Consider the following 15,912-nt stretch of genomic DNA (forward strand, 5'->3'; position numbering starts at 1 on the left):
CACTGTCAACATCCTTGGGGTTACCATTGACCAGAATCTCAACTGGACTCACCACATTAACACAGTGGCTACAGAGCAGGTCAGAAGCTAGGACTCACCATTTACAAAGCACAAGTGAGGACCGTGATGGAATACTTCGCATTTGCCTCGATGGGTGCAGCTCCAACACCACTCAAGAAGCTTGACACCATCCAGCACAAAGCAGCCCACTTGATTGGCACCACATTTACAAACGTTCAGTCCCTCCACCACTGACGCTCAGTAGCAGTGTGCACTATCTACAAAATGCATTGCAGCAATTCACCAAAGATCCTTAGACAGCACCTTCCAAACTCTCTCACGCTTCCATCTAGAATGACAAGGGCAGCAGATAAATGGGAACATCATAAGCAAGTATCCCCCCAAGCCACTCATTAACCTAACTTAGAAATATATTGCCATTCCTTCGTAGTTGCTGGGTGAAAATCCTGGAATTCTCTCTCCAACGACATTGTGGGTCAACTCACAGGACATGGACTGCAGCGATTCAGGACGACAGCTCACCACCACCAAAGGGCAACTAGTGATGGGCAATAAATGCTGGCCAGCCAGCGATGCATATGTCCTACAAATTAATAAAAAAAATTATTGTTGGAATGTTGTCATATTAATGAAGTGGAGAGAGAATGCAGAATTCTGAGGTACAGAGGGATCTGGACGTTCTGGTACATGAATCACAAAAAAGTATGCAGGCACAGCAAATGATTAGGAAAGCAAATTGAATGTTGTGGTTTACTGCGTGAGGAATGGAATATTTTGCTGCAGTTGTACAGGATGTAGGTAGACCATATCTGAAGTACAGTTATGATCTTCTTGTTTAAGAAAGGACATAATTGCATGTGAAGCAGTTCGAAGATGCGACTGATTCCTAGGATGAGGGAGGTTACCTTATCTGAAAAGATTGTTCAGTACTCATTGGAGTTTAGAAGTGTTACGACACAGAGATTTATCCCTTTTTGAGAAGCCATGCCAAATAACTCCAAAGAAGAATACCTCACTTCATAATCTGTTAAAAGTGTTTGGGAAGGTGTTAACTGTTGTTTGTTAACATTTAGATATTCATTAACAGAAAGACCTGACACTCACTTTAAGTGAAGAATTAATAAGTTATTTATTTAACCAAGTGGAAACTTTAACTAAACCAGTAACATAACAATTAAAGTAAGATTCTACTGGAATGCCGTTCAAATAAATACAAGGATGCATGCATTACCAAAAAAAAATTTAGTCACTCTCAAAAAAAATATATAAACAGGTTCTATGGCTTTGGAAAGACCTTTGGAGCTCTGGTCATTCATTTATTTGTAAGCTCTTTGTGATTTGGTACCCTTTTGTTAGAGTAAGAAGTCTCACAACACCAGGTTAAATTCCAACAGGTTTATTTGGAATCACAAGCTGCTCCTTCATCAGGTGACTGTTTGGCGATACGCCCAATCTTCTTGGAGATCCTTTCCACTCTGAGTCTGCGGTTTGCGGTGTCGATGGTAGTTGTGATTTGGACTGGTTTGTCGATATCGTGATCTTCTTGGAGATCCTCTCCACTTTGAGCTGGCGGTTTGCGGTTTTGTTGGTAGCCATGATGTGGAGTTGCTGGCGTTTGTTAGATGGGTGGAGAGTTCTCTTAGGAGATATTTTTATTTTTAAGAGATTTTTTTCTTTTAGCTGGCAGGGAGCCACTCTTCTCTCTATAGACGTGGAGATGTGGCCGCCCTTCAGTTGAATTGCAAGTAGGTGGTTGAGTTCCTCTTTATAAATCTGATGACCTATAAATTTTCCTACACCAGGATTGGCCTGATATTGTCAACAAAAGCAAATTCAAATTTGACAGGCTCCTTATAGCTGATTGTCTTCTTTAAACTGATAGGCTGCAACAATTCAAAACCCTGCAAAGCCTGTTACCAAGGCAACCCTGACGCTTGGTCCTCATTACAAATGTTGCAATTTGTGTACCCTGTAGGTACTTGCATTTTAAACATCCAAGCACTGAACAGAAAACCAGCTTTTAAAGGGACTACATTTCACAAGCTCAACTTAACAACACTTGCCCCCCCCCCACCCCCAGGAAAAAAATCAACCATCAACATGAAAAGATGGCTTCATTTTTTTTCTTAAATTCATAATAATGCATCTGTGATTATGTTTTTATGACTTGCAACATGCACAATTTGTAAATTAAATGCTTGTAACATGAACTCTAATGAAACAATCAGGTGTTTTATCCTTAAGTCTGTCCAGAAATGTCAAAGGATTGTGATCGGTATACACAATCGTCTTTGCTGTATTGTTCGTAACGTAAAATTTTGAAGTGTTGTAAGGCCATTACTAAACTCAATAACTCCTTTTTGATGGTGGAGTATTTCGTCTGGTAGCTATTGAAAAACTTTTTTGAAAAGTAACCAATTGGCCTTTCAATTCCACCCTCACCCTCCTATAACAACCTGGCTCCAATCTTTACATCGTTGGCATTGATGGCGATTTTGAAGGGTTTCAGGAAGTCTGGCATGGCTGTGTGTGTGGTATTTAATACTGCTTTTAAATTCTGAAATGCCTCCTGATATTGTTCTTTGTGTTCTTTTTAAATAAGTCAATGGTGCCACTATGCTACTGAAGTTGGGTACAAATTTTCTTTAAACCCACTCAGTCCCAGAAAGCGTAGCACCAAAGAGCAGAAAGTGGAATCGTTGTGGGTGGAGATTAGGAACAGCAAAGGGAGGAAGACGCTGGTGGGTGTCGTCTATAGGCCCCCGAATAATGATCTGGAGGTGGGGTGGGCTGTTAACGCGCAAATAAGTGCGGCGTGCAGGAATGGGACGGCCGTAGTTATGGGGGATTTCAATCTGCATATTGATTGATCGACCCATGTTGGACGTGGTGGGCTCAAGGAGAAGTTCTTGGAATGCTGCTGGGATAATTTCCTTGAATAGTGTGTGTTGGAGCCGACGAGGGAGAGAGCTATCTTGGATCTGGTGCTATGTAATGAGGTGGGTAGAATTAGGGACCTTGCGGTGAAGGATCCTCTTGGAGAGAGTGATCATTGTATGGTGGAGTTTCTGATGCAGATGGAGGAGGAGAAAGTGGGTTCCTGGACGCGCGTCCTTTGTTTGAATAGAGGGGAGTACGGTAGGATGAGAGAAGAATTGGCGAATGTTGACTGGGGGAGCGTGTTGGAGGGAGGGTCTGCTGAGGAGCAGTGGCGGATCTTTAAGGAGATCTTTCTTGGTGCTCAGCAGAAATTTATTCCGATGGTCAAAAAGGACCGTAGGAGGAGAGGTAATAAGCCGTGGATAACGAAGGAGGTGAAGGAAAGTGTTAAATTAAAAGCGGAGGAATTTAGAGTAGCTAAGAGTAGTGGGCGAGAAGAGGATTGGGAGAGGTTTAAATGTCAACAAAGATTGACAAAGAAGTTGATAAAGGAGGGTAGGAGAAACTATGAAGCTGGGCTAGCACTTAATATAAAAAAGGATAGCAAGAGTTTTTATAAATATATAAAAAGGAAGAGGCTGGCTAGGGTGAACGTTGGTCCTTTAGAGGATGAGAAAGGGGACCTAGTGGTAGGGGATGGGGATATGGCTAAGGTATTGAATAACTTTTTTGTTTCTGTCTTCATGGAGGAGGATGTGAATAATTTGCCGGGTGTTAGCGATGGAAAGGTGGTAGGACTGGAGGGTCTTAATGACATTACTGTTACTAGAGAGGCGGTGCTCGACAGACTGGAGGGGGCTGATTGTGGACAAGTCCCCAGGACCGGGTGGAATGCATCCGAGGGTTCTGAAAGAAATGGCGGAGGTTATAGTGGATGCCTAGGTGATTATTTTCCAGACGTCGCTGGATGCCGGGGAAGTGCCGGAAGATTGGAAAACGGCTAATGTTACGCCGTTGTTTAAGAAGGGTGCCAGACAAAAGGCGGGGAATTATAGGCTGGTTAGTTTAACGTCTGTGGTAGGTAAAATGTTAGAATCCGTCATTAAGGAGGAAATTGCGAGGCATCTTGAAGGGAATTGCTTGATAGAGCAGACGCAGCACGGTTTCATTAAAGGGAAGTTGTGTCTGACAAATTTACTGGAGTTCTATGAGGATGTGTCTAGGGCAGTGGATAGAGGAGAGCCGGTGGATGTGGTCTTTCTGGATTTTCAGAAGGCGTTTGACAAAGTACCTCATAAGAGGTTATTGCAGAAGGTAAGGGGACATGGAGTTGGGGGTAGGGTGTTAGCGTGGATAGAGGATTGGTTGTCAAATAGGAGGCAGAGAGTGGGGGTCGACGGGTGCTATTCGGATTGGCGGATGGTGACTAGTGGAGTGCCCCAGGGGTCAGTGCTGGGGCCTCAGCTATTTACCATTTATATAGATGATCTGGAGGAGGGAACCGAGTGTAGGGTGTCAAAATTTGCTGATGACACCAAGATTGGGGGAACGGCAAATTGTGCAGAGGGTGTGGAGAGTCTGCAGAAGGATCTAGATAGGCTGGGCGAATGGGCCAGGAAATGGCAAATGGAATTTAATGTTGGCAAATGTGAGGTGGTCCACTTTGGTAGGAATAATGGTAGGAAGGACTATTACTTACGTGGCGAAAAACTGCAGCAGGCAACGGTGCAGAGGGACCTCGGGGTCCTTGTGCATGAGTCGCAAAAACCCAGCTTGCAGGTGCAGCAGGTGGTCAGGAAGGCGAATGGGATGCTGGCCTTCATAGCGAGGGGGATTGAATATAAAAGTAGGGAGGTCTTGCTGCAACTGTATAGGGCATTGGTGAGGCCGCAGCTGGAGTACTGTGTGCAGTTTTGGGCGCCGCACCTGCGCAAAGATATTTTGGCCTTGGAGGGAGTGCAGAGGAGGTTTACTAGGCTGATACCGGAGTTGAGGGGGTTGAGCTATGAGGAGAGGCTGAATAAGCTAGGCTTGTACTCGTTAGAGTTTAGAAGAGTGAGGGGAGATCTCATTGAGACGTATAAGATGATGAATGGGATGGTTAGGATAGAGGTGGAGAGACTCTTCCCGCTCAAAAAAGACAGTAGGATAGGGGGCACAGCTTCAAGATAAAGGGGGGGCGGTTTAGAACGGAGTTGAGGAGGAACTTCTTCACTCAAAGGGTGGTGAATCTCTGGAATTCTCTGCCCGTTGAAGTGGTGGAGGCTGCCTCGCTAAATATTTTTAAGAAGCAGGTTGATGGGTTTTTGATAGGAGAGGGGATTAAGGGTTATGGGGAGAGGGCGGGAAAGTGGAACTGAGCCACGACAGATCAGCCATGATCTTATTGAATGGCGGGGCAGGCTTGAAGGGCCAGATGGCCTACTCCTGCTCCTATTTCTTATGTTCTTACTTCCTTTCTCAATGATGGTCTTGGAGATTCCTCCATAGCATTTGTCTTCACATTTCTTGGTGTCATCTGTCCATATCCAATGTTGTGTCCTAAGAATGTCACTTCCGCCGTTGCAAATCCTGCCTTTACCAAATTTATGACCAACTTTGTCTTCCATAGTCTCTTGAAGATCTCTGTCAAATGGTCCACGTGACCTTTTCAGGAATGGCTAAATATCGCTACATCATCAATGTAGACAACACAATTAGTCAATCATGTTACCTCTCTGTTCATAAGCCTTTGAAAAGTGGCTGGTGTGTTTTTCATCCCAAAGGGCATTACTCTGAATTGATATAGCCCATTTGGAGTTACAAAAGCAGAAACTTCTTTTGCTTTCTCTGACAAAGGTACTTGTTTGTTAGTAACGGCGACATAAGTTCAACTTTCTGATGCAAGTAGCTTGTCCTACTTTTTCCACATATTTATATTGCACCTTTCCTGACCTTGGGACATACAAACTGCTTTACAGTCATATTACAATGTAGTAAAAAACAAAATGCTGGATAAAGTCAGCAGGCCTGGCAGCATCTGTGAAGAGAGAAAACGAGTTACCCTTTCAGGTTGATGGCCTATCATCAGAAAGCTACAAACGTAAGAGATGTTTGTGAAGTTGGAAGCAGAGGGCAGATGGCTCAATGACACAATGAATGATAGTGTAAGCCAAAAGGGGGTGTTAATGGGACTCAAGTAAAGAAATAAATTATGTTCAGCACACTGTGTGAAGCCTGCCCTATTGTCAGTGGTAATAGTTCAGAGAATCTATCCCACTTACTGAAGTGGGCCATTGTCCTGAGTGAACTAACAAATACAAAGAACAGAAAAGCCAAACCAGAATGCACAAGGAAATGGAGAAAAAGAGGAGTGTGTCGCCAGGTGAATTGCTGTTGCAGAGGTGGCACAAACATGATGGGCCAAATGGCCTCATTCTGCACTGCAACCATTCTATAAGTGTCCGGAGTGAGACTTTACCTTTTCTAACTCAGAGATAAGAGGAATGGATGCTACCTTGCTAATTCTAATAGCCAAAACCTTGGCGTCAAGGCAATTTGCCCAGGCTGATGCAAAAACAGCATGTTCTTCCTTCCAAAGCCCCAGTGAGCACTTAATCTCCAATCAATTATACCCTTTGTTACTTGTCCAAGCAACCTAATTTAAGCATGATATCATCCTAGCAACAATTTTATACCTTTCCAAGCTGGACAAGATGTCACATTGACAAGATCTATCAAAATTTACCTTGAGCCAAGATTGTCAAATGAGGCATCTAATTCTTTATTCAAACTACAATATTAGAGATGCACTTGACAATGTCTATCTGTTGAAACTTCTGGTAATTTACCATTCGTTGTGAATGTTATAGATGCATTCAAAACCTTTGTTCTGTAAAGATAATAGCAGCTTTCTTTCCTGATTCCACAAATATAACCGCAGGACAAAGAAACAATTCAGACATTTTTAAAATACTGAGTTCTTTTAAATTGTTGCCTGGAGAACTATGAAGTTGATCTGATAAGACATTTATTAAAAAATGGATTCTATTTTCTCTGCATTCCAAAGAAGGCCATCTCTGGTGTCATATATCAGCATCAGTTTGTGTCACTCTTGCGCACCTTTCAAAATACTTTTGGATCTTTGGCCCAGCCGAATTATAATATTTTAAAACATGTTAAGTCATATGAATCCATTATCTTTATGTTTTCAGACGTTATGACTCAATGCCTTTTATATGCGTGAAGATATTCCAAAGTTCTAACCAAGCATCAAAGCAAAACATAGCTTTGAAGTATGCCTGTTTACTGATTCCCAATTTTAGGACATCTCCCTTTTTTGCTGAACATGTCATTGCCTTAAAGTATTAATGACCAACATCCCTTTATCTATATCGAGAAAAATAACCCTGCAGCTGTTAACTGCTAACTTTAAGTTTGAAAATGCCTGCAGGTCATATCTGTTCAGTTTTCCTGGAAAATTGGAAATAGAGCTTCCTTTCATTTAAACCATTGAAGCTTCTAGATAGGCTAGCTTTGTAAATCTCAACCACAAATTTTGATTAAAGTATGGTTAAGTCAGGCCCGAGCTGGGAAAAGCTGTGACAAGTAACTCACCTCCTGATGCCCAAAGCCTATCCACCGTGTACAAGGCACGTCAGGAATGTAATGGTTGAGTGCATCTTTAATAATATTCAAGAAATTTTACACTATTCAGGGCAAAGCAGACCACCTGGTCCATACCTCATCCATCGCCAAAAACACTCTCCCTCCGCCACTGATGCACAGTAGAAGCAGTTTGTACCATCTGCAGAATGCAATGCTGCAATTCGCCAGCACTTTCCCAATCCACAACCTTTACCACCTGAATGCAAGGAACACCACCACCTGCAAGTTCCCCTCCAAACCAGGCACCATCCTGATTTGATGGTCAGCATGCATGGTGGGCTGAAGTGTGATGTAAACTCTTATGACTTTATGACATTCCTTCACTATTGCTGGATAAAGTCTGGAACTCTCTTCCTAACAGTGCTAGGTTTAAGTTTAGTTATTAGCATCACAAGTAGGCTTACATTAACACTACAGTAAAGTTACCATGAAAATCCCCTAGTCATCACACTCTGGCGCCTGTTCAGGTACACCGAGGGAGAATTTAGCATGTCTTTTGAACTGTGGGAGCAAACTGGAGCACCCGGAGGAAACCCACACAGACATGGGGAGAACGTGCAGATTCCGCACAGACAGTGACCCAAGCCAGGAATTGAACCCAGGTTCCAGGTCCGAGGGCACTGTGAGGCAGCACTGCTAACCACTGTGCCACCATGCTGCCCACGTGTGCTGCCCATGTACAGTGCTGTGGGTGTCCTTAAGGATGCTTACACCCCATGAGGAAGTTTTTTAAAAAGTCAAAAATATAGCTTATAGATCTCTCTTAAGCATTAACATTTATATCCAAAATCTCCAAAGATAATTCAACTTTAACAAACAACTGGTTAAATCTGCTCAAAACATTGCCTTTGGCTGCAAGAGGCAAACATTTTTAAATGGTTGTATACATAGAAATGATAACTGATCTGCCTATTATATATATTGTACTAGAATACTAGACCTGCTTCACATGTTATAACTGTGCTTTTGTAGTTGATACATTGATTCCTCTAGTGATGATGAGTGGTTGGCACCATTCATGCAATAGAGATGGTGAGAAGCACCAATGGTTTTAGTGGTTGGGACAATGCACAGACTTTGCAGCCAATGTCATTTTAAAGCTAGCAATATCACATTTAATTAAATGCATTCGTAGTGATTCAGACTTCTAAACCTGCAACACTTTTTGACCTGTTGTGGTGCAAGCATCGGCCCTTCACTCCAGCGCTTCTATCTTTTTTCTCTGAATATTGTTTTCTTCTGACCAAATTCTCTGCCCTAAATTTGCTTCCTAACTCACTGAATTAAGTCATAAGAATGGGTTTTTCATTTTGTTGATGTAGGGGTATTTGTTAATTGTGATATGGCCAGACTGGCAAAAAGTTAACCCATGAATCTACTTCAATGAGATAAAGTCAGAATGAGTTTAATCATTTCTGCGATGCAATTGTTCTAACCTCGGAGAATGATTTACAGTCTAACACAAACTAAAGACCTCCTGTGACTGAACAGGGAGTGCACAATGATTTATTTTCTTGCAGCTTTGGTCCCTTTGTTTTTATCTCTCCCCCTCTCTCCCCCTTGTCTCATGCCTTCTTTGTTCATATCTTACTTTCTTCTGATTGGGACAAATCTGATTGGGAAGTCCTCTTTCATCCTGGCCCTTATCCAATTATCCCCTCCTTCTCCCCAATCATTTTCAGCCTCGTGGTGTTCATATTTTTCTTGACTAAACAAGAATAGTTCCTGTGAATGTTGCTAACTATGCATATGTACATAATGTCTTTTGTATTTCCCATTTTATCTCAAAGCTTTTATATCCCATAATTTCTTATCTTGAAGAGTCAGACATCTACATTCCATTCTTAACTCAAGCAGTTTCACACAGACAACCTTCAAGGCCTCAACTATGTGTTACAGTAAGCAACAAAGCTTGAGATAATTTTCCCATGGTCACACTACTTTGGCATTGTTTTATACTGTGGCCTATTTCCTAAGTTTTCCCATTCTACCATACTACCAAGACCAGTTCTTAATAAAGTCAGATATTAGTTTCTAGTAATAAAGTTAGATTTTAACAATTGGTATTCTGGTCAGTAACCTAATAATCTTACATTGTAGAGTTAAAGCAACGAAGCTGCTGTGATGGAGATCTAACAGATGAAGAAATGAAGACCGTCATCATCTTTGCTGCAGCATTGGGAATTCTGTTATTGTTGTCCTTGGTCCGGTATGTGGTAGTCGTGGTCCTGGATTTGCAGATAAGGCTGGAGGCTGCATTACTAACAAACTCTGTTTTATTTAACATCATGCTAACTATTTATAAGATAAATACCACACAATTATTTATATGTAATTATCTCTCTTCATGCTTGCTATCATGTGATGTTGCGTCTCTAGTGATGTAGGCTACATATGGACTTTTCAAAGATGTTAGAACCATCATGCATAGAAATATTTGGAAGCTACCATGGAAACAGCTTGTTTGGTTCAACCAGTTTGTGTTGATGTTCCCCTCCACGAGAAGAGAGAGTTCTAATTATATTTAAGAACATAAGAACATAAGAAATAGGAGCAGGAGTAGGCCATCCAGCCCTTCGAGCCTGCCCCGCCATTCAATAAGATCATGGCTGATCTGTCGCTGCTCAGTTCCACTTTCCCGCCCTCTCCCCATAACCCTTAATCCCCTCTCCTATCAAAAACCCATCAACCCGCGTCTTAAAAATATTTAGCGAGGCAGCCTCCACCACTTCAACGGGCAGAGAATTCCAGAGATTCACCACCCTTTGAGTGAAGAAGTTCCTCCTCAACTCCGTTCTAAACCGCCCCCCTTTTATCTTGAGGCTGTGCCCCCTAGTCCTACTGTCTTTTTTGAGTGGGAAGAGTCTTTCCACCTCCATCCTATCCATCCCATTCATCATCTTATACGTCTCAATGAGATCTCCCCTCATTCTTCTAAACTCTAATGAGTACAAGCCCAGTTTATTCAGCCTCTCCTCATAGCTCAACCCCCTCAACTCCGGTATCAGCCTAGTAAACCTCCTGTGCACTCCCTCCAAGGCCAAAATATCTTTGCACAGGTGCGGTGCCCAAAACTGCACACAGTACTCCAGCTGCGGCCTCACCAATGCCCTATACAGCTGCAGCAAGACCTCCCTACTTTTATATTCAATCCCCCTCGCTATGAAGGCCAGCATCCCATTCGCCTTCCTGACCACCTGCTGCACCTGCAAGCTGCATTTATCCCCTTTATTCTAAACTTCGAGGAACCCATTAACTTCAGACACTTATAGAACAAAATCTTAAACGATGCTGCCTTCTCTGCCACAAACATCAATCCTGGTAGTGAATCCCATAGTTTCACAACCTCAGTATGAAGATATTACTCCTGCCTCTGTTTATGTTTCTTACATTCAATCCTGTGTGTATTAACCTCTCAACTGTTGGGAATGGCATTATTCTTTCTAATCTGTCCTTTCATAATTTCAAACATTTCGATCATGTGAACATAGGAATGACAGGAGGCCATTCAGCCCATCAAGCCTGCTATGCCAGTCGATTAGATCACGATTGATGCTGCACCTCCACGCCACCGTTTCTTTCATATCTCACATCCTTAGCTAATGACAATCTATTGAGAAGAGTATTGAAGATTTCAATTGTTCTCTAGTATCCATGCCCTTTGCTGTTTGTTAAAAAAGCTCCCTGATTTCAGCTCTAAATGACTGAGTTCGAACTTACAACTCCTCAGAATCTGAAACAGTTCATGTTCTCATGCAGCAACGCATGGGTAACATTCAGGCTTGGTCTGATAAGTAGTAATAACATTTGCATCATACTAATGGCAGGCAAATGCCATCTTCAGTTGGAGGGAATCTAACTATCTCCCTTTGACATTTAGTGACATTACCATTGCTGAACCCCTGCCAGCCCCTCTCATCAACATCATGGGGATTACCAGTAACCAGAAACTGAACCGGACCAGCCACGTAAAAACCGTGGATACGAGAACAGATCAGAGACTGGGAATTCTGCAGTGAGCAACTCACCTCCTGACTCCCCAAGGCCTGAACATCATTTATAAGGCATAAGTAATTTGATTGAATATTCTCCACTGGCCTGGATGAGCTCAGCACCAGCAACACTCAAGAATCTTGGCATCATCCAAAACAAAGCAGCCACATTTAATTAGCATATCCAAGAGACATATGATGCTTCAGTTTAATGCCATAAAATGATGTGGAGATGCCGGCATTGGACTGGGGTGGGCACAGCAAGGAGCCTCACAACACCAGGTTAAAGTCCAACAGCTTTATTTGGAATTGCAAGCTTTCGGAGCGCTGTTCCTTTCTCCTTCCAAAAGCATGTGATTTCAAATAAACCTGTTGGATTTTAACCTGGTGTTGTGAGACTTCTTACTGTACCTGAGAAAAGGCAGTACTTCGCTTGCTTAGCACTGCAATTGTCTGTTACCCTTGACTTTGAGCTTAGGAGTAGGTAAAACCTTTCTGATTCAGACAAAGGAATTGTCACTTCGTCACCATACTGCACTGTCTCAACATCTTTGTCAATTTGCTTCTTTTTGGTTAAGACCATGTGTCATTGTTCTACAATTATTAAATACATACACCCTGATTGGACTCTGCCAAGAAGTGTTCTGTGTTCAACTTTAGTAAATACATTCATCACTAAATACCTTCCATTTCTAAAACAACTTCAATGACCACAGCACGTCACAAAGCAGACAGAATTAAAATCAAGGTCAAAGTGTTTGCTTTAGTCATTAGAAATATGTTAATGCTTTAACTCATACACGTGTTAACCTGCTTGCTTAACATGTCTTAGCTAATTACAGGAACCTTGGCTAATGTCTTTCACTTTCCAAAATATCACAGGTCCACTTGCAATCTACTTAAACTTTGGAAAGCATTGGAATAAATTCTCCACCATAGCTGCAGTTAGAAATTATAGTATTGATTTAACAATAATAAATAGGAAGAAATCATAGATAGCTGATTTACACCAGGGCATGTGATTATATATTGTATAATAACTTAAAAATCAGGAGGTAGCCACTTCAAAAGGACAACTGACAGTGAGACTAAATCGTGCAGCAGAGCTGGGTTATAGGTCCAGACATAATTTTACATGGACCTTTCTGTTCAATGTCCCATAAGTTGTCATCTGCCTGAGATAGAAGCTTCCATCTGTTCTGAAGCTCAATCAGAAATACCTCGTCCACATCCTGCTGACAAGCAACTGCAGGGCATTAAAGCAATAGGGCCAAGCTTCTCAGAAACCATCTCCAGATGTGACGATCTAGATGCAGTCTAGACACCTAGTTCAAATATCATATGTATCTAACAACCCTTTTATTTAAAGAAACATTGAATTTACAGCACAGACACAGGCCACTCAGCTCAAACAGTCAATGCAAGTATTTATGCTGCTCCCACTCTATATGTTTAACCTCACCCTATCAGCATTTCCTCTCTTCCTTATGTGTTTTATCTACCTTTCTCTTAAAAGCACCTATACTATTCACTTCAACTACTTCTTGTGTCATATTCAAATTTCTCACTGAGTAAAGAAGTTAATTCCTTATTGATCTTTTGAAAGCAAGCAGGTTAACACGTGTATGAGTTAAAGCATTAAAATATTTCTCATGACTAAAGCAAATACTTTGACCTTGATTTTAATTCTGTCCGCTTTGTGACGTGCTGTGGTCATTGAAGTTGTTTTAGAAATGGCATGTATTTAATGGTGAATGTATTTACTAAAGTTGAGCACAGAACACTTCTTGGCAGAGTCCGATTGGGGTGAATGTATTTAATAATTCTAGAACAATGACACATGGTCTTAACCAAAAAGAAGCAAATCGACAAAAATGTTGAGACAATGCAGTATGGTGATGAAGTGACGAAATTTCAATGTCACTGCGAGGGAGGAAGTGCGTTAATCACCAAGGATGTATTAATGGAACTGGAAAGACAACATGAAACAGCTCTGCCACTACACTGATGGTAAGTTTGGCAAGTAAAGGCATCCTACTATTTCTCAAACTGGTTGATGCAGCATTCAGCTAGGGACAGTGTGCCCCACACCATGTAAAGCTGCTGCTTTTAGATATCCCCATGTTGTTGGATCAGCTTTTTACCATTTATATAGATGATCTGGAGGAGGGAACCGAGTGTAGGGTGTCAAAATTTGCTGATGACACCAAGATTGGGGGAACGGCAAATTGTGCGGAGGGTGTGGAGAGTCTGCAGAAGGATCTAGATAGGCTGGGCAAATGGGCCAGGAAATGGCAAATGGAATTTAATGTTGGCAAGTGTGAGGTGGTCCACTTTGGTAGGAATAATGGTAGGAAGGACTATTACTTACGTGGCGAAAAACTGCAGCAGGCGACGGTGCAGAGGGACCTCGGGGTCCTTGTGCATGAGTCGCAAAAACCCAGCTTGCAGGTGCAGCAGGTGGTCAGGAAGGCGAATGGGATGCTGGCCTTCATAGCGAGGGGGATTGAATATAAAAGTAGGGAGGTCTTGCTGCAACTGTATAGGGCATTGGTGAGGCCGCAGCTGGAGTACTGTGTGCAGTTTTGGGCGCCGCACCTGTGCAAAGATATTTTGGCCTTGGAGGGAGTGCACAGGAGGTTTACTAGGCTGATACCGGAGTTGAGGGGGTTGAGCTATGAGGAGAGGCTGAATAAACTGGGCTTGTACTCATTAGAGTTTAGAAGAATGAGGGGAGATCTCATTGAGACGTATAAGATGATGAATGGGATGGATAGGATAGAGGTGGAGAGACTCTTCCCGCTCAAAAAAGGCAGTAGGACTAGGGGGCACAGCTTCAAGATAAAGGGGGGGTGGTTTAGAACGGAATTGAGGAGGAACCTCTTCACTCAAAGGGTGGTGAATCTCTGGAATTCTCTGCCCGTTGAAGTGGTGGAGGCTGCCTCGCTAAATATTTTTAAGAAGCGGGTTGATGGGTTTTTGGTAAGAGAGGGGATTAAGGGTTATGGGGAGAGGGCGGGAAAGTGGAACTGAGCCACGACAGATCAGCCATGATCTTATTGAATGGCGGGGCAGGCTCGAAGGGCCAGATGGCCTACTCCTGCTCCTATTTCTTATGTTCTTATGACAACGATCCCCCAAACAGAAGGAATGGAAAGATGAAGAAAAAAAGATATGGGACCCAGAAAAAGACCGTAAAATGAATAAAGTTATGGAACTCAGAGGAAGCTTGACATCATCCAGGACAAAGCAGCCCTATAGATTGACACTATATCCACCACCTTATACATTCAATCCCTCTGCCACTGACACACAGTGCCATGTACCATCAATGTAAATGTGTTAGACTCCCGAAATATTGACAACAAGGAATTGTAACAAACTATTGTAGTTCATTCACTAGTTGAGCAGCTACTTCATGCTTGTACTCTGCCTGTATTCCCGGGAGCACTCCTGTGCTCCCAACATGACCTTTTTGACAGTGTACATGGTGGTTGTAGGGCTTGCTGCTTTGACTTCTGGCGGGGTTGGCATTGCCACTGATGTAGAGGCCGTGTGTTGTAAGCTAGATGATTGGAGTGCTGTGGTATTTACTGGTGCTGGTTCTGACACTTGGAGGGGATGATGGTGGTTGCATACTTCTCTGCACCATGTGAGGCTACCATGTAACTTTTGTTGTGGGGAACGGCTGTCTACCACTGCCAACTTGTCATGGGCATCTGCGGTCTGAATCCTGACCGTTTGAGTTAAAGCATTAAAATATTTCTAATGACTAAAGCAAACACTTTGACCTCAAAATAGAGTGTTGTTGGAGGTGGTTTCACTGCTTTGCCTGAGCTCCAGTTCATTTACTTTGCTGATGCTCCTACCCCAGAGGATTGACCGGCTGCTATGTTGCTAATGGCAGAGGAAGGCTGCTATGGTTTCGATCTGCAGCATTTAGCCTCATAATTCCATTTTCCAAATTTATTGCATCATTTTGAGAATCATAGAATCCCTAAAATGCAGAAGAAGCCATTCAAGCGATCGAGTCTATATGACTCTAACAGAGTATCTTACCCAGGCCCTCTTCCCTGACCTATCTCCATAACCCCGCACATTTCCCATGGCTAATCCATCTAACGTACACATTTTGGGACACTAAGGGGCAATCCACCTACCACGCACGTCTTTGGAATGTGGGAGGAATCCGGGGCGTCCGGAGGAAATCCATGCAGACACAGGAAGAATGTGCAAACTCCACACAGTCACCCAAGGCTAAAATTGAACCCATGTCCTTGGAGTTGTGAGGCAGCAATGCTAACCACTGTGCCATCATGCTGTCCACACCATAGGTGAAATAAACCCTTCTGTTCTGAGTGTGAGTTGGAAC

The sequence above is a fragment of the Carcharhinus amblyrhynchos genome, chromosome 33 (genome assembly GCF_965287045.1).
Source record: "Carcharhinus amblyrhynchos chromosome 33, sCarAmb.v2.hapA, whole genome shotgun sequence".
Lineage (NCBI taxonomy): Eukaryota > Metazoa > Chordata > Chondrichthyes > Carcharhiniformes > Carcharhinidae > Carcharhinus > Carcharhinus amblyrhynchos.